Below are 25,396 nucleotides of genomic sequence, written 5' to 3' on the forward strand. Positions count from 1 at the left end.
GGTGGGGCTATCCCAGGAAGCTAAAGCCAGGAAGAGGATGCTTTTGCTGCCAGAGGTCATGCCCAAGAGTGAGAGAGGAGCCCAGGGTCTCCCACGTCTGCCCTCCCATCTCTAGCAGGTACCTTGCACTGGCCAGACCCAGATATAAACCCACTGAGGTGGGCAGCCTGCAGAAGTGGGCTTTTCTTTCTTTTCCTTTCCTTTTCCCTTTTAAGAGATTATTTATTTATTTGAATGAGAGAGCACAAAGGGAGAGGGAGAAGCAGACTCCCTGCTGAGCAGAGAGCCTGATGTGGGGCTTGATCCCAGGACCCTGAGATCACGACCCGAACCGAAGGGAGATGCTTCACTGACTGAGCACCCAGATGCCCAGAAGTGGGCTTTTCTATGACACTGGGTGGAATGAGGTGCCTGCCTGAGAAACAGATCTGGAGGCGAAGGTGCAGCGGATCATCCCATACCTCTTTTCTTCCCCACAACTTACATTGCGACCTCTGGTCTTCTCTCCATTCCTAAACACAGGACAAATGTTCATGCTTTCACTACTGCAGCATGGCATGCAGTCTCTATGTTTCTTCCTATTGGAATTTAACAAATTGTTCAAAGCCCAATTTGACTGCATTTTGTAACTTTTCTCATGCTATCAGTTACATAGAGTATCCCACTTGTACTTTATAGTACTTTGGTTATATTTCTTTTGTAGCAATAATTTTTGCTTTACAGTATGGTGACTTATGTATGTATCCTTCTCTCCTAATATTAAAAATATTTTTGGCTAATGCTTGACCAAAAAGCCCCCCTGATTCAACACTTTCTTTGATGCCAAAATGTGTGGATTGTGAGTTGTATCCAAAGGGCATTACCTGAAGTTGTTTGCCTCCATCCATGGCCCAGGGACTACAGTGCCAGGATGAATTTCTATTAGTTCAAGACACAGGAAAAGAACTTTCTTCCTGAGGTATGGGGAGGTTGAAGCTACAATGGATGTCAAGATTTTGCTCTGTCTTTAGGAGAATCCATTGTTGGCATGAAACTAATGTAGTTAGAAAAATAAGTACATTGAATTTTTTTGGAAAAGATTTTATTTATTCATTTGAGAGAGAGACAGAGAGCCCACAAACAGGGGGAGAGGGAGAAGCAGACTCCCCACTGAGCCAGCTGGGAGCCCAATGTGGGGCTTGATCCCAGGACCTGGCGATCATGACCCAAGCCAAAGGCAGAGCTCAATCATCTGAGCCACCCAGGCGCTCCAGTACATTGAATTTTTTTAAAGACTGTTGTTTTCTTCGAAATACAGAGAAGATTTCTATCTCTTTTTCAAGACAAGGCTCCAGAGGGTGAGAAAGTTATGGTCAGTATGTTTTTCCTTTACAAGTGGTATGGAGGCTGATTTAGTAACACCAGTATTAAGGTTGGTCACTATCTGCAGGTGTACCTTCAAACTACGTATTTTCCAATGTCTCATACTACAAATTTCTCAGTCTTCTGCGAAGAGATAATTCACCTGTTCAACAATTTTCCCTATTAAGCATCGATGTGCCATGGACCGTGCAAATGTTTCAGGAGGGTTATCTGCACAAAGTTTGGTTACGGTGATCTCCGGGATGGTGAGGCGGTTCCTTTCAGGGTGTGGATAGGGGCTATCAAGGGCCCAGTTTGGATTAAAATGATACCATCTAACTGAATCATAACAATGCCAAGGGCATGCATTTTAACAGATAGGCCTTAGTTAGTCATTCCAAGATCTCAGTATCTAGAAACTTGCAACTATTTTGTGATACCGCAGACTTGAGATAGTCTTCAAAGTCTCAGACTATGGATTTGTGAGACTCCCTCCTGTACTGCTGTAATTTTGCTTCTTTTCCAGGCATATTTTGTTTTTAAAACATTTAGCACTCATCTGGGCTACATTTTCTATGCATTCCATATTTCTATGCATGGAAAATATGCTTATCCTGAAAATCATGTAAATCGTAAGTTATAAGAATGGACTCTTATTTGTATCTGAGAAAATGGATTCCTTCCATCCTTCAAGATTATTATTCATGAGATTCTCTACAGTGTAGAGTATTGTTCCAGATTCTAGAGTCTGAGGAGGTAGCATTAAAATGGGACTTTGGAAGCAGGGATTCAACATTTTGCTCTATCGTTAAGTTGTTCTGTGATTTGAGGTTAATTTCTTTACTTCTGTAAGATTTAGTTTATTTGTAAAATTAGGAGCTTGGACTTTACAAGATTAATTCTAAGCTCTTTTACAGCTCTGAAATTCTATGATATTATGATTTAAATATTTGCATATATGGGGCAGGCAGCTAAACCTCTATGAAGTACCCACCTCTGACACATGAGGTCCTAAGTGATATAACCTGATTTTGCAAGTATCTTTGATGAGCAAATGGTGGGAGAAATACAGAAAGACACTGGCAACCTATAGGTTACAGACCATCTTTCTGTGACTTTCACCTCACCTTTCCCTCGTTTTCTATTCAAAACAAGTTTTATCACAATTTGCGGCTGAGTAGAATCAAAGCAGGACATAAAAATCAATCCATGTTTATTCTGTTTTCATAGATCATTTAAAATTACCAAATGATGTGCCAAGGATCTGTAATTGGTCCCGGCGTGTCATTTGTGGGCTCAAATGAGGAGACTGTATGTCCAGAGAAGTGAGAATACCATTTCATTACTCCAGGCAGGTGAAGTCTGTGCAGACAGGAAGAGACAAGCTCATAATCCACAGTGAGGCCCGGCCAGTGGGGAAGGCAGGAGAGTGACAGATGGAGCAGATAGGAAGGGACAGGCAGATTGGGGCAACGAGGACTCGAGAGGCTGGGAACACATCTGCACTGGGAAAGAATCATGGGAATGCAGACCCTGGGAGCTTCAACAGTGATCCTTGATCAGGATGATGGCTAGGTGGCTCTGTCAGCTGCTAATTTCATGTTTTCTCTTTTTTGCCATTGGTCACAAAATGAATCAGTTGCATTAAGAGCCAGTATCAGTCATAAAACGACAACACATTAACTGTTATTTTCCCTGCACAACATTTATTACTGTTGTTTTCCCTTAATGCCAGTTATTATAAATACATTGCAAAAATTTAGAATAATATGCAGGATTATAAGACAAAGACTCACAAGGGCTGATCGTAACCCGTGCACTCTTTTCAATTGTCATTTATTAATTTATATGATGCTTCAGAGTGATCAAATCCCCTCACCAAAATCAAAGATTAAGGACAGCCAAACTACGCTTAAAATATCTAAAGAAATATGTTGTTTACTTCATTCTTCCCAGGTGCCTGCCAAAAAGTACCTGGATATTCAAAGAGATGGAGAATCAGGTAGCTTCTTGGCTGTATAAGTCACCAGTGAAACCTGCCTACATTTCTGAGAGTTCTTCCTAAAAATGACCCATTACAAGCGGCTCCACCTAGGCTTAAATGGGCGACCTGCTGTTTTAATGTGGTGTTTCCTAGCTGGAGCTGTAGAAACGCATCAGAAAGGGCACTCACACTTAAATGTTCAGTGGATTTTCAATCAAAGTTCCAAAGTCATTCAGCAGGAAAATATCACCTTTTCAAAAATAGTGCTGGAACAAATAAATAAATGCAGGGGGAAGAAAGAGACTCCAACCCTTATCCCACCCCATATACCAAGGTTAACCCCAAATGGGCCATAAAGTTAAATGTAAGAGCTAAAATTATTTAAGAAAGCTTAAACGAAAATCTTTATAATACTGGATTAGACAAAGATTTCCTAACCAGAACCCAAACCCCACATAAAACAAAAATTGAAAAATGGACTAGATCAGGGGCGCCTGGGTGGCTCAGTCAGTTAAGTGTCTGCCTTAGGCTCAGTTCATGATCCCAGGGTTCTGGGATGGAGTCCCACTTTGGGCTCCCTTCTTAGCTGGGAGCCTGCTTCTCCCTCTCCCTCTGCCACTCACCTTGCTTGTGCTCTCTCTCTCTCTGTCAAATAAGTAAATAAAATCTTTTAAAAAAAGAATTATAAGAAAAATGGACTAGACCAAATTAAAGATGTTTTCTTTTTGAAATATCTATGTCAACAAAGAGCCGATAGCTAAAAATATAAGCAAAAGACTTCATCCAGAGCATATAAAGAACTCTTACTCAAAGATAAAAAAATTTTAAATGGGCAAAGGATTTGAAGAGATACTTCACAAAAGTGGCCAATTACATCACAACCCATGACAAAGGCTGACCAACACCAGCAGTTGTCAGGGAAATGCCATTGAAAACACTGCACTGCCTATGATTTATCTTATAGCAAGTCCTGCCTTTAAGAAATTAACATTACACTGAAGGCTTCTACTTCCATAATTTGGGAGAATAAGCATTCTATGGTTATTGAGAAGCAGCAAGCAATAGTGAAGAGATATAGAAGTAATTGGGTTCTGAGTACTTTGTCATAGAGCTCAGTATCTGCATGGAAATATAATAAAAGGGCCGAAAAAGGGTATCCAATGGCATTTCAGACATGAGTAGTCATCATAACTTCATACTCTCTCCGTGGCATTTCACCTGCCAAAGATCTCCTTGGGACCAGATTCCATTCTCAGGTAGGTCATAGGTTGGACTCTTCTGTGTCACATAATTGTATTATCTCTACTATCACAAAGTGAATCCCTTTGACACTCAGTGAAAATATAATCTACTTTATATTGTAAAGACATCTCTCAGGATTTCCAGCCTAAGGTCACTTTTTCTTGGAATGAAACAGACAGCTTTATCATTTGGCAATCCTAGTAGCAAAAGTGTTGAGACTATTATTTACTTTTAAAAAGAGATTAAAAAAAAAAAGTGCTGCTTCTGGTTTTAAGGGAGTAGCTTGCATCAGAGCAAACTTCCTGTCTTGAAACAAGCAAAAAACACTGGATACAATAAAAAAAAAGAGTCAATAAATGAAAATGGCTATTTAAAAGCACAGGGAAAAACAATAAAAACATTGGAAGGTAACCAAGACAACCAGAAATAAGAAAGAAAAAAAATACAACACTGAGGTAAGGTCTTCTTCCTCTGCAACTTTTGCCCCTTGAGGCACTTGCTGATGAACAGATTTGAAGGTCAAAGTCTAAATAAAAGAGGCTTAAAGCTTGTTGTAATGTCACCTGGCTAATGATGTAAAATACCCAGGCACTCCTGACTTCACCTGCAAGGTCCTGAAGAAAAGGGAACCACGGAGAAGTGAAGCCATCTTTCTAGTTGGCTTTTGCCCTCATAATATTTTATAAAATGAGTAAGGATCCTACTCTGAAGGACCTCAGCTTGTTTTCTGTGGAAATACCTGGAGCTTCCCAACTCTTTGTTCAGAATTAGCCTCCAGAGACCACCACAGGGGGAAATGTCCAGTACCAGGCCTTCCCTTTTTTGTGTGAATAGTTTAAGGTGAACTAATCCCCCATGGAAACAACAATAAAAGAAACCCAAGAGTCTTGAGACCAACGTCTGATGAAGAAAGGATTAAATGTACAAAGATGGAAGAACAATGAATTTAGAGGAGTGAGGGGCTGGCTGCATTGGTTCTCATGTTTTTTTCTGGAAACTGGTTCCTGGGTATCTGGTTGTAGAGACCACCAAAGGTCTCATAGCACCTCACTCTCTCACCAAAGTGACTTTAGGGTAGGAGTCAGCAAACTTTTTCTGTTGAAACTGGGTAGTCAATATTTTCAGTTTTTTGGGTCATCTGGTCTCTGTCACCGCTAGTCTGCTCTGCTGTTGTCGAAGGAACGCAGCCAGAGACAAAACGTAAATAATGAAAACGGCTGTGTTCCAACAATTTTATTTACGGACACTGAAATTTAAATAAATTTCATCTCATTTTCATGCATCATGAATTACTATTTTCTTTTGATATTTTTTTTTCACCATTTAAAATCTAAAAAACAAGGTGATGAGGATTAAGGAGAGCACTTGCTGTGATGAGTGCCTGGTGTTGAATGGAAGTGTTGGATCACTAGATTGTGCACTTGAAACTGATATTACACTGTACATTAGCCAACTGGAATTTAAATAAAAACTTTAAAAAATAAACAAAATATTTAAAAAATCCCCACTTTTCAGTCATAGGCTGTACGAACACAGGTGTTGGGTGCATTGGACCCCTGGCTATGGTTTTCTGATCTCTGTCTTAGGTTTCAGGATCCTCAGGAGTTTTGGTACTCTTTCTCTGTAATGAAGACATTATGGTCATAGGGAATTTTGGGGGAATACTCTGAGGACAATCTGTTCCTGGAATCGACTTCAGCTGCTAAATAGCCACATCATCAAGGAAGAGAAGATGGCTTGTTAGTTTCATGGTTATTCTCAGTGGAGGCTCCAGAAATAACTTGCTTGATTTTTCTCCTTCTTCAGAGTAACAGGCTCGAAACATGAATGAGAAATCATTCAATATGACATGCTTTACTGTCAAGAAGGTAATGTGGAGTGAGACATAATTTATGTTTTTGTCGTTGAAATTTTACATTTGTTAATGAATGGCTTCTATTTATGAACAGGTATAAGACCACTAGATTCCTGCACATGTGCCGGGGGGCCATCAGTAAGGAGGCGAGTGACTGGCTGTCTGGCTGAAGCAACATTAAACATACTGACACGTATCTTTTATGAGTCGAGCCAGGAACAGTCTGATAAATGCGAAAAAAAAGAAAGGCAAAATGGCAGTAAGATAATAAGGGCATAGGATAGTACGCATCCAATTGTAAAATTGTTGTAGTTCAGAGATTTATACTCAAGTGAAAAAAAAAAAAAAACCCAACCAGAAATCTATCCCTAAGATTATAATAAGTTTACACAAATCTTTTTAATGCAAATGAGAAAGCGTTAGAAATGAATTTTAGGTGGACATAAGGATACCCCATTCCAAGGCAAGTTTCCAGTTTTGGAAAAGAAAATCAAACCTGATGTTTATAGCAAATTTGGGAAATGGTTTTCTCACCGCTATCAAAAAACAGCCTCCTGTTTTTCCCTGAGAGAGTACTTTTAAAAAAGGCCTTAAGTCTGCGGAATTTCGCTGACATAGAGAAAAGTTAAGGCGGAACATACTAAGACAACAGTAAGAGGTTGCTTCAGAGAGGGTGTCTTTGGCAAGAAATGGAGTATTTGAGTGAAAAGATTCACAGTACTGGCTCTCAAATCACGGTAGAGTTGTCCTAGTCCAGCAGCAAGTGGGAGTTTTGCAAAGGCCATTAACTGAAGGGACCAGTAGATGGCATAAATAAGTCAGGATAGACTCAGAGGCTCAAGGAAAGGAAAAGAACATTCTGGCAGCTCCTTACTTTTATGTCTAATGCTTCTGTCTGAGTTGGACTATTTGCCTCTCTGATCCTAGCACTCTGAGCTATTGTTGCGACTTTAGTTCACATTCAAGAACGGTCCCACAAACACGTCCTGAGGTACTTAGGACCAAACCTCAATGAACTGACGAGATCAAGAGAATTATATTTACCAGCATTATTTTCCTATACCCCCATGCTCTTTTTCCTTTCTAACCCCTTCTTTTCCTTCTTCCTCTGTCCCTCCCTTCCTTTATGCCTCAGGAGTAAATAGGTGAGCCCCTTATACTCTGCTCACGATCATCACCTGTTGTAAAACCCTCTCATTTTTAAACTTTTTCCCCCTCTCTTCCTGGACTTCCAAACAGGTGTCCCCCGTAGGCATTCATGTGCATGTATTTGATATCTACTCTTGAAAGTGTATGTACACGGGTGACATATGTAGTGTTTTATACATGTTTATATTCATAATTTTCACAAATGACATTATTTGTTGATTTTTTCTTCCTCATTTTTTCACTGAACGCTAGGTTTCTGAGAAACGTTCGAGTTGCTGTTACTTCTAATTGCTATCTATGATTATTCCATGGTATGCACGTACTACATTTTGATTGGTTATTCCTTTCGTGATGGACAAAGCTGGGCCTCGATTATTTAGGGGTTATCTTTAGTTTGTGTTCTTTCCTTACTTAGCACATTGTCAGACTTTAGGAAAAAACTACATTTTGTCAAATGGCTTCTAAAAATGTGATAAACAGTGAATCAGACTGAGAAAGCAAGCTGTGTGTTTTAGAAAAGCATTCTGAGGTCAGCACAGATCTGCTCTGCTCCTTTAAGGCTACTATTAGAAGGACTTTCTGATTCTCATTATTCCTAATTTTTACATTTTTTACTAAGCATAAGGAGGAAAATCAAGGAGATATTTATGTTCATTCCATTCTTAAATTTATTTTCTCTTGTTCTAACAGTGGAATTTGAAGAGAGAACAAAAGCGAGAATGTTATAAAATTAAAATAACTGGTTAGTGTTTTATAACTAACATCACAATCATTTCTCACCTGACTCCTCTCTACATACATAATACTTTTTATGGAAAATGCGTATGTGCTCTGCAACATTAAACACCAGTAAAATATTTATGCCAGATAGATGGGCAATATGGTAGAGTGGAAAGACGAGATTTTTTGGTATAGACCAGGAGGGTCAAACTTTTTCTATAAAGGCTGCTATGGATGAATTGTGTCTTCTCAAAATTTGTGTTGAAGCCCTAACTCCCCATGTGACTATATTAAAGATGGGGTATTTAAGAAGGCTATTAAAGTTAAATGAGGCTGTAAGAATAGAGCCCTGATCCACCAGAATTGGCGCCTTTATAAGAAAAGGAGGAGACAATAGAGCTCTCTCTCAACCATGTGAGGACACGGCAGGAAGGCAGCCTTCTGCAAACCAGGTTAAGGCTCTCACCAGAACCTGACCTGCTGCCACCCTGATCTCAGCCTTCCAGCCTCCAGAACTGTGAGAAAAGAAATTTCTGTTGTTTAAAATACCCACTCTACGGTATTCTGTTATGGCAGCCTGAGCTGACTTATGCTAATGCCCAGATAATCAATATTTTAGGCTTGTGCGCCAGGACCAGCTTACAAAGCTTATCCTGGAATGCCTTTCTAAGAAGGTAACAGTTGACTGAGAAATCAATAATGAACGGGATCCAGTTATGCAAAATTCAAGGTGTTCTTGGCAGAGCAAACAGTAAGTGCGAAGTTCTCAAGGTGGTGGAGGTGGTAGCCAGCTGGTGGTGGGTAAGGTGTGCTCAGGACCACAATGGACCCAGTGTGTCTGGTTTAGAGTGTGAAAGTATGAGACATGTGGAAAAAGGAAGGAGAACGAGGAGGGTAAAGTCCTGGCGAGAAGATGGAAAGAAACTTGGATTTTCTCATAAGGGTTGTAGGAAGATTTTGAGTGTGTGCATGTCTGTTCTGTGTTTACCTTCGTGTTTCTTTTGGACACTTTGAAGCCTGGAAGTAATTTGATCTGATTTATGTTTTTTTTTTTTTTTTTTTTTTTTTTTTTTTTTTTTTTTTAAGTCCCTTTGACTATTAAATGGAATAGAACGTGGATGCCCAGTTGGGAGTCATTTATAAACCTGCAACATTGGTGCTGGAAAGAGTGGGTAGATTTCAGGTCTTATTTCCATGTGGAATCATCAGGATTTGTGGATGGGTTACGAATGGAAAGCAAGAGAAAGAAAGGATGACGCACCGTGTTTTGGTTTCAACAACTCTAAGAAGTATGGTGCAATTCACTAAGATGGAAAAAATAGCTAAAGAATAGTCTTTTCCTAAATGGTGGGAGGCAAGAGTTTATTTTGGGAATGTTGCATATGGGATGTTATTAGAAATGCATAGAAATACCGAGTAGGTAGTTATATGTACAAATCCACATCTCAGTTGAGAGGGTGGGTTGGCATGTGGTCTTCAGCATAGAGATGCAAGAAAAGCCATGGGACTGAAAGAAAAAGCCCAGGGCATCAGAGAGCAGGGAAAGGAAAAGGGGGGGGTGCGCCTCAGGACTGAGCTTTGGTAACTTTAGAGGCAGAGCAGAGGAGAAGGAGCCATCAAAGGGCACCAAGTAGAAGCTTCCAGGAAAGTAGGAAGAACATTTACCTCAGGATAGCAGTTATTATAGAAATGAAGATCAGAGGGCGCCTGGGTGGCTCAGATGGTTGGGCGTCTGCCTTCGGCTCAGGTCGTGATCCCAGGGTCCTGGGATCGAGTCCCGCATCGGGCTCCCTGCTCCTTGGGAGCCTGCTTCTCCCTCTGCCTCTCTCTCTCTCTCTGTCTCTCATGAATAAATAAATAAAATCTTTAAAAAAAAAAAAAAAAAAAGAAATGAAGATCAGAGAGGATTTCAAGAAGCAAAGAGAGGTTAGTTGTTTTGAGGATTAGAGGTTACGAAGGATGAAGACTGAGCATGACCACTGGGTTTGTCAATGGTGGTTGTCTATGGAACCGACAAGAGCAGTTTCTCTTCTAACAGGAGGGGAGAGAAGCCCTAATGGACAGCGTTGAGGAGAGAATAAGGGTATGGATTTGGAAGTTCAGAAGGAAGATAGCGCAAGCATCCAACTTGCCTCATGAGACATGAGACTGAAGCTAATCTCTGCCGCTTTTACTAATTGAACGATCTTGGAAAAATCATTTAATTTCTTTGAATCTCATGGTGTTTCTCTGTAAACTGAGTGTGAAACAGCACACACAGTTTTGTCGTGAGGATTAAGTGAAATAATGCAAGAAAGTGCATAATGCACACGATAGGCAATTTACAAGTACCACTGACTTTTTCCTCTCACATTCTAGTCGTTCAATCTACCCTCTTCTTCAGGAAATGAAGGTCTCCAATGTAGATAGTCACAGCTGGCTTTTCCAAGCGCCAGGGAACTCTGGTGTTGTGAATACAAAAACTCCTAAAAAAAAAAAAAAGATTCTGCTGCTCTGGTTTCCTTACCTGTGCATGATGTACACTAAGCATAAAGACCTCCATCTCGGTTCCTGGAGGCCACCCATATGGGGGAGCAAGAGGATGTTTGCACCAGATCCTGAAAACGCTCCTTGGGATCTGTCAAATGTTTCTGATCTGAGGTCCATCCATATCTAAGGTGTACGTGCCTAGGAACTGAGTGATGATAGAACACTTATAAGCCAAAGATGATATATTTTTTTCCCAGAAAAGCAAGATTTGGTGCCGAGAGGTTCTAGGAGCCCCGTTGTGTGTTCCTATTTAATTGCATTGCACATGTGCTTATGCCCATAATAGAAAAATGGGCTGAAGGAGCCAGTGAGTGGTTTCCCTCAGTCTTCAACAGTATTTCTTCCTCCCAGGAGATTCAGTTTCATAGCAGGCGACGCTGGTACCCACAATCAAAGGAAAGTGAGTTATTCCAACTGGGAGACTTGCCACATTCAATTTACCTTCTTTTAAACATGTGTCCTTATTTCTGTCTACTTCTCCACCCTTACACCTGTCACTAGAAAAAAAATAGTCTCCTTAAGCTTCATAATTAAAAAATGCTTTACTGATTAAAATATTTGTTTATGTAATAATGATAATAATAACTAATTACATCTAGCTTGATGAGTTTTATATCATATTTCAGCCAAGTAGGGCTCAAAACAGCTGAGCTATTAAATCCTGATAAATGATAATGGAAAGGACTGCTCAGCCTTAACTATAGTGATGCTACCAGCAGCGTTATAATTATAATTTCCTGTTTCATTAAGGGCCATAATTTGCCATTGGTTTTATGTAAAACTCCATCGACTTCAATGGGAATTCCTTATGTACAGCAAAGGGAAAATATGGCTTTTGTTATTTCCTTGAATGTTCCTAAAACATTTAAACTCTAATTCTTTACAGTGTGATGGGATCATCCTATTCTACTTTATTTTCTGTAAAAAGTATACATAAAGCTACTACAATTCTGCTTAGAATGTTTATTGCTTTTGGACAAATTCGGTGTAGAATCATATTTTCTTTTCCTTTTTTTTTTAAAGATTTATTTATTTATTTTGAGAGAGTGAGAATGAGAGAGAGAGAGAGAGTACATGAGAGCGGGGAGGGTTAGAGGGAGAAGTAGGCCCCTCGCCAAGCAGGGAGCCCGATGCGGGACTCGATCCCGGGGCTCCAGGATCATGACCTGAGCTGAAGGCAGTCGCTTAATGACAGAGCCACCCAGGCGCCCCTAGAATCATATTTTCAAGAGAACTATAACACAAGTTGGGTCTGAGGTTTGATATAAGTTCAAGAGAACAATCTTCATAGACTCTACAGAATCCCTTTACTCATACTTCATCCACATTTCACCCTGTTTTATTGTTTTTGTTTATTTGTGTGTGTGTATATGTGTGTGTTGATAGTGTCTGAGGTCTGTGAACTTCCTGAGATATGTTTGCATGAGATATGAGATATGCTAAGGAGGTGAATTCTGTTTTCCTCCCAAATATCCACTCACCATTCCAGTCACCCTATCTCCTACATTCTCCACCTCCTTCTCCACTAATGAACACAGTCTCTTGCACCTAGAAGCCTTCTATTATAGGGCACAACCACATATATTGTCAGGCCAGCATTTCGCTTGCCATTAAAGCAGTAGAAACTTACTAGATCTCTTATCAGTATTCCTCATGTCTTACTCCCTCTCCTTCCTTCCTTCCTTCCTTCCTTCCTTCCTTCCTTCCTTCCTTCCTTCCTTCCCTCCTTCCTTCCTTCCTTCCCTCCTTCCTTCCTTCCCTCCCTCCCTCCCTCCCTCCCTCCCTCCCTCCCTCCCTCCCTCCCTCCTTCCTTCCTTCCTTCCTTCCTTCCTTCCTTCCTTCCTTCCTTCCTTCTTGCCTTCCTTTTTTTCCTTTTCTTTTCCTCTGTCAAGGGCTTGATATTCCTTAATGAGAAGTTTGGACATCCCCATATTGTTAGTTAAAACAAAAGCATGAGTAATTTTCATTGTGGGAGGGAGCATCCATCTCCAGCTCTTGCTGAGCATCCTGGAAGAAGGTCCTGCAGATGGTGGTTGTCTGGGGAGTCTATCTTTAGGAATGGAGCTAACTCCGGGCCTATGCACAGTGTTGGGGGTGGGGGTGGGGAAAATGAGTCATGGTTCTCCTTTGCTTATGATTTTCTAAAACAAAGTATACCCAAACGGTTCAAGGTAAATGTGGTTTCATGAGCATGCATCAGTCTGGGTGTGCCTAGGGATTTCAGCTCTGCCACTGTCTCACCAGGTGAATGGGGACAAGTTACCCAACCATTCTGGGCAAAGTTACTATTACAAGCCGAAGGTTAAGAATCAAATGACACTAGGTCCTGTATCATCAGTTATTGCTGCTTAACAAACCAATCTAAAATTCAGATATCAAACAATAATTTATTCCTGCCTATGTGCTCATGTGGGTCATGGGGATAAATAGATATAGGGTGAGCGCAACTGGCTGGTTCTGCTCCAAAAGGCAGATCCAGCTGAAATTGCTTTGAAGGCTGAGCTCAGATCTGCTCTACCTGTGTTTATTCTGGGCCCAGGCTGAGGGGGCAGTAGCTAATCTGGGGAAGCTCTTCGTATAGTGAGATCAAAGGCACAAAGTAAAGCCAGGCTCCCAAGCATTTGCCAAGGCTCATTTTGTGTCAGGTCTGCTAACATCCTGTTGGTCAAAGTAAGTCATGGGACTTTTTCTGAAGTCATGGTATAGCAGGGAAGTATATTTCTTCCATTGAGGTGGGTAGGGAAGAAGAATATTGTGAAGAATAAGATTATAAGCAGAATTATTTTTTTCTAGATATTTATGTTTCCATTGTATGTGTTGGTACTTCCAGAAAGGAGGGGTTCCATAGAATGCATTTTGGGGGGAATTTTTTAGTTGTGGAGACGGGATTCTAGGGATAAAACAAAGCTTTGACGTTACTAATCAAGTAAACACCATGAAAAACTTCCCTATGTTAATTTCATTGTTTCTGTCTTTTAAAAAATATTCATCAATTGATTTGTTAATGTTTATGGGCTGGGCAAAACATGAGGCTCAGTGCTGTTGGGGTCCAGAGAGGGTACATGCATGGCAAGAAATTTGAGGTAGACTCTCTGAGGGAAACATTACTACCCCATTTTATGGAATGGTGTCTTATTAGAAATAGTAGCATAGCGGATATTAATTTGCACAGAATATATAATCATTTGTGCAAAAATATAACTTCCTTTTCCTATCACTGAACTTAATTTCTCTTCCAAGCCGTCTTCCCATCCGAAGGCAGGAGAGGTGTTTATTTTCCTCCTTACACTTACAGGTACATTCAATCAAATTCAGGGATTCTTCTTTTGGTGAGGGATCGTTTCAAGTTTCACCTAAAAGGAAATCAAGATTTTCTCCCTCCTCCTTGTTCTCTTTGATTGTAATTCCCAGTCCCGGGGCAATGACCCACTGCTGTGGTGTCAGTGGGCAGAGGGGCCTGCCTTCTGCTGGCATCTGTTGAGGTAGTCTGACCACCTATTGGGCCTTCACAAGGTGTCATCCCTTTATGTCTTCTGAGTTTGGAAGTCAAGTGCATAATACCGGACTGAAGGTAAATTCTCCCTTCCGGATTCTGAGGATCCTTTGGTGTACTTTGTTTTTGCAAACTCACGCCACACTGGAGATATGAAAAACAAAAGCAAACAAAAAAATGTTGATATTTCTCAGCATCCTGTCGGGGAACATGCTGAAGCCCGGTGAGGATGGCTTAGAGTGTTTCTCTTGGGTATCTCTGTGTAAATGCTCTCCCTTCTCTCCTAGGATATTCCCCATGACTCCAGAAGGGTAATGAGTCATATTCCTCCCAGTCCATAGATCCCTCAATTTATCTTGGCCTTTGATTATTCCTCCCCCCAAGGCTATAGGTAGGGCTTAGGCCAGTGGGCCACTAACAAAGTTCCTTCTCCAATTCTTCTTTCATCCAAAGGTCTTGGATGATCTTTATTAAGTGGTATGGCAGGGATGCCACAGATGCCAAGGAAAAAGTGTTTTCCCATATTATTTTAAATATTTCTACTATTTCCCATAAATTTACCAAATGACCTGGCTTTTTGTGATCTTTGAAGACAAGAATGTGACCTCTTTCTTCACCAATCCTACTCATCCTAGAGGTGATGAGCTGCCCTAAGAAAAGATGGTCACAGGGCAAGAAGGAAGGAAGAGACAACATGACAGTCAGTATCTCCCTGTATCATCCCTTCTCAACAGTTTTAGGAAATGAGAAAATCATACTTCAACAACAGTCATGGTTTGCAATGGTAAGACTCCTCAGTGTTTTCAAGTATTTTCACAACATCATCCCATTGAATTCTCACAGTGGTTCTCTGGGGTGGAGCTGAGATTCGCAGCTGTGGAAGTGTGGCTCTGCTCTGTCACTTAATGAGCTGTGTCTCCTGGGACTGTTGCTTTCGCAGGGGTAGAAAATCTAGGTATCCATGCAGCTGGAGCCACCTTGGGGAAAATGCTGCATCTTTTCAAGCATAATCCTTTGTTCCTTTTTTTTTTTTAATTCGTATATTTGAAATTGCTAAATAGCAGTGTATATTTATTGAGGCTTTGCCAGATGTACTAAAAGATGCTTCTATTCATAGAGATTTAGACCCTCAAAAACTTCAAGGATTCAACCTAAAAGACAGAGCTATTTAAGCTCACAAGCATATGATTCTGTCTTCTCCACTTTCTGCTTGCCCACTCTATTGGCTCCTAAACTCAGGTGTCCTCAGTGAGCCTAAACCTAGGCTCAGCCTCCTGCATAAGTATATAAAAAGCCTGCGAGAAAAAACTGAAAGAAAAATTTCACTTCGCACTGTAAATCATTATTAGGGCACGAGACCTTCGGAAGTTCATAGAAAGGGAAGCAAAGTCATTCTCTTGTTACAAAGACTGGTGTCTAATAGAGCCTAATTCAAATCCTGTTCCCACGATGTATTTAAACCATGTGACCTCAGGCAAGTAACCAAACTTTCTGTTCACTCATCTCTAAAATGGGAGTAATAAAAGCAAATACTGCATTGTTTTATTAGGATTAAGTGAATAAATATAAGAGTTAGGACATTTGTGGTTTTAGACAAAATATGGCTCTGTATTGCTATGGTATAACTCCTTATGAAGGAAGTGGAACAATTTCTTTTTTTCCTTTCTTTCTTCCTTCCCTTCCTTCCCTCCCTTGTTCCTTCCTTTATTTGAAACTATCATTTTCCATCATTTTTCTGATCAATGAAGATTGTTTTGATTGGCCCAGTGTGTCCTCCACCCCCAAATTTACTGATATTTCTTAATTTTATTTCTATATTTTATTTTATTTTTTTAAGATTTTATTTATTTATTTATTTGAGAGAGAGAATGAGTGAGAGAGAGAGCACATGAGAGAGGTGAGGGTCAGAGGGAGAAGCAGACTGCCTGCTAAGCAGGGAGCCCGATGTGGGACTTGATCCCGGGACTCCAGGATCATGACCTGAGCCGAAGGCAGTAGCTTAACCAACTGAGCCACCCAGGCGTCCCTATTTCTATATTTTACAAATAAACTTTTTTTTTGGAATAATTTTAGATTTAGAGAATGTAAAGATAGTAAAATGAATGTTCCATATACCCATTAGCCATTTTCCCTTAAAGTTAATGTCTTACCTAATCATGGGACTTTTGTCCAAACTAAGAGATTAACATTGGTATATTACTATTAACTAAACTAAAAACTCTATTTGGAGTCCACCAGTTTTTCCTTCAGTATCATTTTTCTATTCCAGGGTCCAATGCAAGATATTGCATTGCATTTAGTTAGTTCTATTTTTAAGAGAAAATATATATTCATAAAATATAAATCTTCAGAAAAAAATGAAACCAACCACCATTGATTTGTTTATAACACACTGATTTTGATAAATTAAGCAAAAGTGGCAAGAAATTAGAAAGTTTTGATTCTTAGGTCCCATTAATATGGCTGTATTCTATCTGTAGAATGTGCCAACCCACTTTTGTGTTTCTAAAATTGCTAGAGAAAATAAGTAGAGTGAGGTCAGAAACTATGATTATTTATTCAGTTGGGATCTTTTCAAGAGAGATATGATATACATTATAAATGCCATTAATTATGTACAGTCATTTAAGTGTTTCTATTTTAGTTTAATTGGGATAAATGCTACTTAGTTTTAATTTGTGTAAGTATAATACAAATAACACAAATTATCTTGTTAGATCATAGTTTGACATTCACTTAATTTTTGTTACTTAAATACTGGTTGATCTTGGTAAAGTTATTTAACTTTTTTTGCTTAAATTTGATCATATAAAAATAAAGAGATTGATTTAGATGGTCTTGAAGGCCCGGTTAATCCTGGAAATCCTGTTTTATTTTATTGTATGTTTTGAGTTATATTTTCCACATTTTATTTATTTCATATTTATTTTCACAGTAAATCGTGCATGGCTTAATTCTGCTAAATATTTTTCTTAAATTCTCTTGGAAAAATAAGTTTTTTTGGAGGTCTTCACACACTTTGATAACTATAGAGCATTACATTTGTCAATGGATTAGACCATTTGGTTTCAATAGGTGCTGGTAAATTTAAGGATTGCTTTTTTAAGGCTTAAGAGGAACACTCTGCTCAAGGATAGATGAGGAAGTGTGGTTTGGAAATGATGCCTCTACACAAAGAAAACATGTACAGCTGTCCTCAGAGTCTCACAAGAACCTCAGAGGTATCTCTGGGCATCATCTTCTAGTCTCAGTGTAAATACCAAAGAGTGTCATTGAGAAACCACAGCTTTGGCCAGCCAAAGTTCAATTTCCTTCTACGCTTTATCCCATTTTTTCTTCTTTTACCATAAGTATTGTACTTGTGTTTTTAGGCAGGTCCGTTGAAAGCGTTACTTATGGCTTACAAAGTAGCATTTTTGGTCTACCATCCATCATCTTCCATAAAAGCCTGACGAACTTGTGGAAGGTTTTAGTTGAGACCCCGCTCAGATTTGTACGTGACCTGGAAGTATGTCACATAGAAGTCTTCCAGGTGGACCTCTGACCTTTTATCAAGTGCAGAGAGGGCTTGCTGTAGTCTTTTCAGTATTCATTATGCCACAGAGTTTATTACATGAAATTTCTGTTTACATTTTGTTTGAGCTTCCAACTGATTCTGAGGTTATAAATTGAGTAATGTTTTCCTGAAGGGGGTGATGTTTCCAAGAGTGATCCTCTGGGTTTGGAGAACTGTACTGTAGCATTTTAGACTCTGTCATTTATAGAGTATAAATCCTTCCACTTATTTTTGAAAAGTGGCTTTACAAATGAGTTTGATGTTTGAGACTGAGCGCAGTTATGAAAATCACACTTTAGTTTCATTCTGGCTGGCTGGGATTAGCCTAACATGCATATTTTTCTAAAACATGTCCCATATCTGACAAGAAAGGTGAACCGCTATGATTGCTATCATAACAGGATATTTAATAATCTGTCTGTGAAATGGAAGTAGTCGTAAGTTAACTGATACTATAATACACTTGTTTGATGCATAGTGCGTGGTTAGATTCTATCCCATAAGAAAGACTATCCATTTTACTACCCTTGTTGCTAAACATATTAGATGATTTTTCTGTCACCGAACATGGTGTCTAGTCATGTTAGAATGGCCTGCAAACCCTCTAGCACCTGGCAGAAATCTGCATTTTCCACTGCCTTGGTATGTGCTCCTGTCACTCAGTCCTCTGTGGGTTTCTCAATGTTCTTCAACTTCCTCTGGTTTTTCCCACCTCCATAGTTGGCTCACATCACTTCCTCCTCTGGAATGTCCATGTCTGCCGTCACAGCTCTGACATCTCACCCATGGTTCGGGATTCCGTTGACCTGCCACCTCCATGAAGCTTGTGCAGTGTCCAGCCGTCCCTGACAAGTTGTGGTTACTGAACACGTGTTCATTCTCTCCTTCCTTCTTCATCTCTTTTTTCCAGTGTATCCTCCCAGTCCAAAGTACATTTTTCCTTTTCAAGCATCTCGTATTTCTGTAGTGGCAGAACAACTATTCTCCCAAGTTTAATTTTGTATGTGTTTTCCTTCTTCTAGCCTAGAACATGCTTGCTGGAAGGAACCATGCTTTGTTCATGGTCTCTCACCGGGCCTGACGCTGAAGTCTTTGCTCTTCTCCTTGCAACAAACTTTCCTCCTTTGACAGCAGATCCATGCTGGTTTGTTTGGTCAGCTTGTATTTGGGCTAGTTCTGTGGGGCACGGCTCTTCTTCTATTAGATGGTAAGCTCCTTGAGAGCATGTTTCACGTCTGAGTCCTCTTTTTATCCTCAAAAGTACAAGGACAGTACCATGCACATAGTTAGTGCTCATTAAATCCTTACAGAGTAAGAGAAATAGCCTGTTCAGCCAGTGTGCAGGACTGTAGCATATTCCACAGTTCCATAGAAAATGACATTTACTGTCCACTTTTAAGTTTTTTTTTAATTTTTTTTTTTTTTTTTAGTAATCTCTACTCTCAACATGGGGCTCGAACTCATGACCCCAAGATCAAGATTCACATGTTCCTCTGACTGAGCCAGCCAGGTGCCCCTACTGTCCACTTTTTAGAAGAGGAATATATCCCATTAGGTTAGAAACAGAGAGAGAATGAAGGGGGGTTGTGATGTAACTTAGGTCACATTCTAAACCTGGATGGGAGGAGGCTGGTGATGTTGATAAGGTTTGGAGAAATTAGCCATGATTTGAAACATTTAATTGTTTCAGGAAAAAAAGTGATAATCCTGTTACCCTTGGTTTAAACTCTGTTTCTGAGCTGCATGTCAGTCGTGTTTGTAATATTTCTCTAGTCACTGAGGCTTTTCCTTTTCCCATTTTAGTGTGTCACAAAATGTAGGGCTCCTTAAAAGATCAAGAAGTGGGATCACCATGGGATAAACAGAAAATTGGCTTCAATTATAATTTTTTAAAAAGATTTTATTTGAGGGTGAGAGAGAGAGAGAGCATGAATGAGGGGAGGGGCAGAAGGAGAGGGAGAAGCAGACTCTGCGATCAGCAGGGAGCCCGACTTGGGACACGGGTCTTGATCCTGGGACCTTGAGATCATGAGCTGAGCAGAAGGCAGATGTTCAACCGACTGAGCCACCCAGGCGCCCCCACTTATAATTTTTTATTTCATTTTTTAAACTTACAAAATTTTTTAGTCAATTTACTTAAATTAAAAAAATTACCCATTTCTTCACCGCCCCACCCCTAGCCTCTTGCAACCACCAAGCTGTTCTCTATATTTATGAGATTAGGTTTATTTATTTATTTATTTTCTGATTCCACATATAAGAGAGACATATGGTATTTGTCTTTGACTTATTTCACTTAGCATAATGCCCTTGAGCCCCAACCATGTTGTCACAAATGGCAAGAATTCATTCTTTTTTATGGCTCAATAATATTCCATTATGTATATATATATCACAGTTTATCCATTCATGAGTCAATGGACACTGTGGTTGTTTCCATATCTTGGCCCATTGTAAGTAATGCTGCAGTGGACATGTGGGTGCATTTGTCTTTTTGAATTAATGTTTTTCTTTTCTTCAGATAAGTATCCAGAAGTAGAATTGCTGGATTATATGGTAGTTCTATTTTTAATATTTTGAGGGAATTCCGTACTGTTTTCCACAGTAGTTGTTTTTCAATTTACATTCCTGCCAACAGTGCACAAGGGTTTTCTTTTCTCCACATTCTTGCTAATACTAGTTATTTCTTGTCTTTTTGATAATAACCATTTTAATAGGTGTGAGATGATAGCTCATTGTGGGTTTGATTTGCATGTCCCTGATGTGTAATGATGTTACACATCTTTTCATGTACCGGTTGGTCATCTGTATGTCTTCTTTGGAAAGATGTTTATTCATCTTCTGCCCGTTTTTAATTGGATTTTTTTTTCTTTTGAGTTGTATGAGTTCTTTATATATTTTGGATATTAATCTCTTATCAGTTATTTGGTTTGCAAATATTTTCTTCCAGTCAGTATGTTTGCCTTTTTATTTTGTTGATGGTTCTCTTTGTTGTGCAGAAGCTTTTGGTTTGATGCGGTTCCATTTGTTTACTTTTCCTTTTTTTGCTTTTACTTTTGGTGTCAGATTCAAAAAATCATCACCAAAACCTATGTCAAGGAGCTTATCACTTATCTTCTAAGAGTTTTATAGTTTTAGGTCTTACATTCAAGTCTTTAATCCATTCAAAATTGATTTTTGTGTATGGTATAAGATACTGGTCCAGTTTCATTCCTTTCTATGTGGTTTTCCATTTCCCCAACACCATTTATTGAAGAGACTGTCCTTTTTGCATTGTATATTCCTGCTCCTTTGTCATAAATTAATTAACCATATGTGCGTGGGTTGATTTCTGGACTTTTTATTCTGTTTCACTGATACTTGTATCTGTTTTTATGCCAGGATCATGAAGTTTTAATTACTACAGCTGTGTAATATAGTTTGAAATCAGGGAGTGTGATGTCTCCAGCTTTGTTCTTCTTTCTCAAGATTGCTTTGGCTCTTTGGGGTCTTTTGTGGTTCCATATACACTTAATCTTAGGATTGTTTGTTCTATTTCTTTGAAAAACACTGTTGGAAATTTGATAGGGATTGAATTGAATCTGTAGATTGCTTTAAGTAGTATAGATGTTTTAATAATATGAATTCTTCCAATCCATGACCACAGAATATCTTTCCTTTTACTTGTGTCTTCTTCAATTCCTTGCATTAATGTCTTGTAGTTTTCAGTATACAGGTCTTTCACCTCCTTGGTTAAATTTCTTACTAGGTATTTTATTCTTTTTAGATGCAATTATAAATGGGATTGTTTTCTTAATTCCTCGTTCTCATAGTTTGTTGTTAGTGTAAAGAAACACAACAGATTTTTGTGTATTGATTTTGTATGCTACAGCTTTACTGAATGTGTTTATCAATTCTAACAGTAAAGATGGAGTCTTTAGGGTGGGTGCTTACATATAATAGCATGTCATCTGCAAATATTAACAGTTATACTTCTTTCTTTCCAATTTGGATATCTTTTATATCTTTTTCTTGCCTAATTGCTCTAGATAGGACTTCCAATACTAAGTTGAATGAAAGTGGCAAGAGTGGACATTCTTGTGTCCCTGATCTTAGAAGAAAAGCTTACAGCTTTTCACCAAAGAATATGATGTTAGCTTGGACTTGTCATATATGGCCTTTATTGTGTGGAGGTGCATTCCTTTTATACCCACTTAGTTGAGATTTATTATCATAAATGGGTGTTAAATTTTGTCAAATGCTTTTTCTACATCTATTGAGATGATCATATGATTTTTAGTCTTCATTTTGTTAATGTGGTATATCATACTGACTGATCTGTGGATGTTAAACCATCCTTGCATTCTGAAATAAGTCCCACTTGTTCATGGGATATGATCCTTTTAATATATTGTTGAATTTAGTTTGCTAATATTTTGCTGAAGACTATGCATGTGTTCATCAGGGATATTGGACTGTAAGTTTCCTTTTTGTGGTATACTTGTCTGGTTTTGGTATCAGGATAATGCTGGCCTCAAAAACCGAGTTTGTAAGAGTTCTCTCCTCTTCTATTTTGGAAGAGTTTGAGAAGGATTGGTATTAATTCTTCCTTAAATGTTTTGTAGAATTCACCAGTAAAGCTGTCTGATCCTGGACGTTTTTTTTGTTAGGAGGTTTTTGATTACTGATTTCAATCTCCTTGCTAGTAATTGGTCTGTTCAGATTTTCTATTTCATCATGGTTCAGTCGTGGTACTTATGTTTCTAGGAATTTATCATTTTGTCTAGGTTGTCCAAATTGTTGCCATATAATTATTTATAGTAGTCTCTTATAATCTTTTGTATTTCTGAGGTATCAATTGTAATATCTTCTCTTTTATTTCTGATGTTATTTATTTGGGTCATTTCTTTTTTCCATGGTAAGTCTAGGCAAACTCTTATCAATTTTGTTTATCTTTTCAAAGAACTGGCTCTTAATTTCATAAATCAATTTACTGTGTTTTTAGTCTCTATTTCATTTATTTCTGTTCTAATCTTTGTTATTTCCTTCCTTCTAACTTTGGGTTTTTTTCTTTTACTAGTTCCTTGAGGTATGAAGTTAGGTTGTTTATTTGAGACTTTTTTTTTTGTTTCTGAGGTAGGCATTTATTGCTACAAACTTTCCTCTTAGAACTACTTTTGCTGCATCCCATAAATATTGGCATATTATGTTTCCATTTTTGTTTGTCCCAAGGTATTTTTTGATTTCTTTTTTGAGAAATATATTTATATATTGATACATGTTTTTTAGAAAAAGCAACTCCATGAGGCAGGTAAGGCCTGTGGCTCGGTGGGGTTTAATGATTCATCATGACACCTAGTGAGTAAGTTGTAGGCTCTGAGGCAAAATAAGGCCTTAGGACTGCAAGACCAGTGTTCTCCCCACTCCATGGTGACCTCCTCTGTGAAATACCCTAAGAATGGGAAACATACACATGCAGCTCATTAGAGATGGAGAAAAGCATTTATTTAAAAAACCAAAAGGAGCCCTGGAATAGTCACTCACTCTATAGCAGCATTTTGCTTCATTTTCTCCAGGATCAGAACTACTAGAATTGTTTTATTGTTGATAAGATTGTTTCCATGATTTCCTTTATTTTGAAAAAAAATGATCTTTCATCTAACTAAATTTTTGGCAGCTTGTGACCAAGATAAAGTTACCATATAACTAATCTTTTTGGAATGGGAAGTCAAGGACCAGATAAAATTAAATGCCTTTGACACTATCACCCAAGAGACCAGTGCTTCATTACTGATGAGATGGTAAGTCTCTGAGTTTAGTCCTGTGTACATTCTTAACCCACTGCTAATGCCTATCTACCGAGCATGCTTCTTGTCTGGCCTCAGTGCCCTAGTTGCAAAGCAGTCCGTGGCTAACTGCTTTGTCTTTTACTTTCCCTGAAGGTCATGCAGGCAATAGTGGTGCATTCCTGTTACTGGGAAGACAAAGATATAGCTGTATTTTCAAATGCCCACAGTCATGCCATCATTTTTCACAAAAGCAAATGAAGATTTGAATTCCGAGGCTTGTGGGGTTGCACTTGGGTTTCATTATGGCTGGTGTGCTGATGCATCCATGCAATCTGTCTTTCTTTTACAGATGTGCAGTCCATCACAGAGCAATGTCACTAATGAGCCTTCTAAACAACCAGAACCACACTTTTTAATAAGGATTGGAAAATGAGAACTACGATGTCTTGCCTGTTAGAGAAAAAAAGGAGTGTGAGAGATATACAAAGTCCTGCCTCATGTAAATTGGTATTTGCCTTTTCAAATGACATGTTTGTTAGTCAAGTATACAGAGATGTCTTAGGCAGGTACTGGGGAGAGCCTTAGGGTCTGCTGGTGTGCAGCAAGTAATCAAAAAAAATCTGAACTTGGGGTGGGGCGAAGTGATGGTGGGAGGAAATAAAAGCTGTTGCACGTTGTTTTGTCTTTCTAAAGATTCTTTTATTCCCATGATGATAAACCATAACACTGACTGCGAGAACACTACCAACATTTCACTCATTCTATAGAATCTGCCTAACTATATACTGGAATGAACCGCAGGTGACTTAACCTGATAATTAATTATCAGTAGAAAGGGGCTTTAAAAATACAGAGATATGAGGACGCCCAAGAGTTAAGGGGTCATTTGTCCAGATGAAAAATAGTAGACAAGCGGGGACCACATTGTCAGGACCCAATTTAATCCTCATTCTGAAGACCAACTTGATCTTAGCTTAAGAAATGCTTTGGGCAAATTCTGTTGGAGAAATGTGATTTGGAGGCCAAGCATCTCATACAGTGGATATGGGTTGTTCAATCTGACAAATGGAGAAGAGTATTAAAAGAAACAAACACAGAGTCAAATTCCTTTAGAGATCAGGAAGTAGCATTATGTCCAGTTACTAATAATCAAAAAATGGTCTTTGTAGCACAGAAAGTCCCTGAAAACTTCAGGGTAACTCTAACCAGTCTCAATTACTGATTCGTATTATACTTTAAGATTAGTTCCTGGGTTAGGAGTAAGAAAGCTGCAATTTTTTTTTCTCTTCTACACTGGGAAACATGAAAGACAAACAAACAAACAAACAAACAAACAAAAAAACCACATGCAGTATTTTTAGTACGCTAAATATGAAATACTTTATACAATGAAATATTAAAGGTAACCATTTCTTGTTTCTTTTCATCTGAACATGATTTAAAAAGGGGATAATGTGATTATATTTTTGAAGAGGAGGAAGCAGAATTTCTGGAAAATCTTATGCTCAGCTTGGTTGCTTTATTGATAAGAAAGGAGGACGTGTGAATGTATATTTTATGAGTACTGCAATTATTAAGCACAGACGGTACATAATGCATTAGGCTTTATGTGAATTGCATTGGATTTATCTTTCTTTTAGAGCATATTTTAAAAATGTTTTACTGCATCTATTATAACCCCTTTATAGCTAGGGTGTTACTCCATGGTAATAGTGGTTTAGCATTTTAGAGCAACTTGTAAGATGTGATTCAAGGGAAA

At 38.8% G+C, this 25,396-nt stretch overlaps 1 long non-coding RNA gene across 2 annotated transcripts; it reads left to right on the forward strand.

Moving 5' to 3' along the window:
* Positions 1-4,258: 4,258 nt before the first annotated feature.
* Positions 4,259-24,313, forward strand: LOC113924679. Of its 2 annotated transcripts, XR_003520786.1 has the most exons (4): positions 4,259-4,581; positions 18,892-19,076; positions 23,526-23,649; positions 23,987-24,313. It is a non-coding gene; the product is annotated as an uncharacterized LOC113924679 (long non-coding RNA). The 2 variants fall into 2 exon arrangements; XR_003520770.1 differs by lacking the exon at positions 18,892-19,076.
* Positions 24,314-25,396: the final 1,083 nt, after the last annotated feature.

Source organism: Zalophus californianus, chromosome 4 (genome assembly GCF_009762305.2).
Source record: "Zalophus californianus isolate mZalCal1 chromosome 4, mZalCal1.pri.v2, whole genome shotgun sequence".
In the NCBI taxonomy this organism is placed as follows: domain Eukaryota; kingdom Metazoa; phylum Chordata; class Mammalia; order Carnivora; family Otariidae; genus Zalophus; species Zalophus californianus.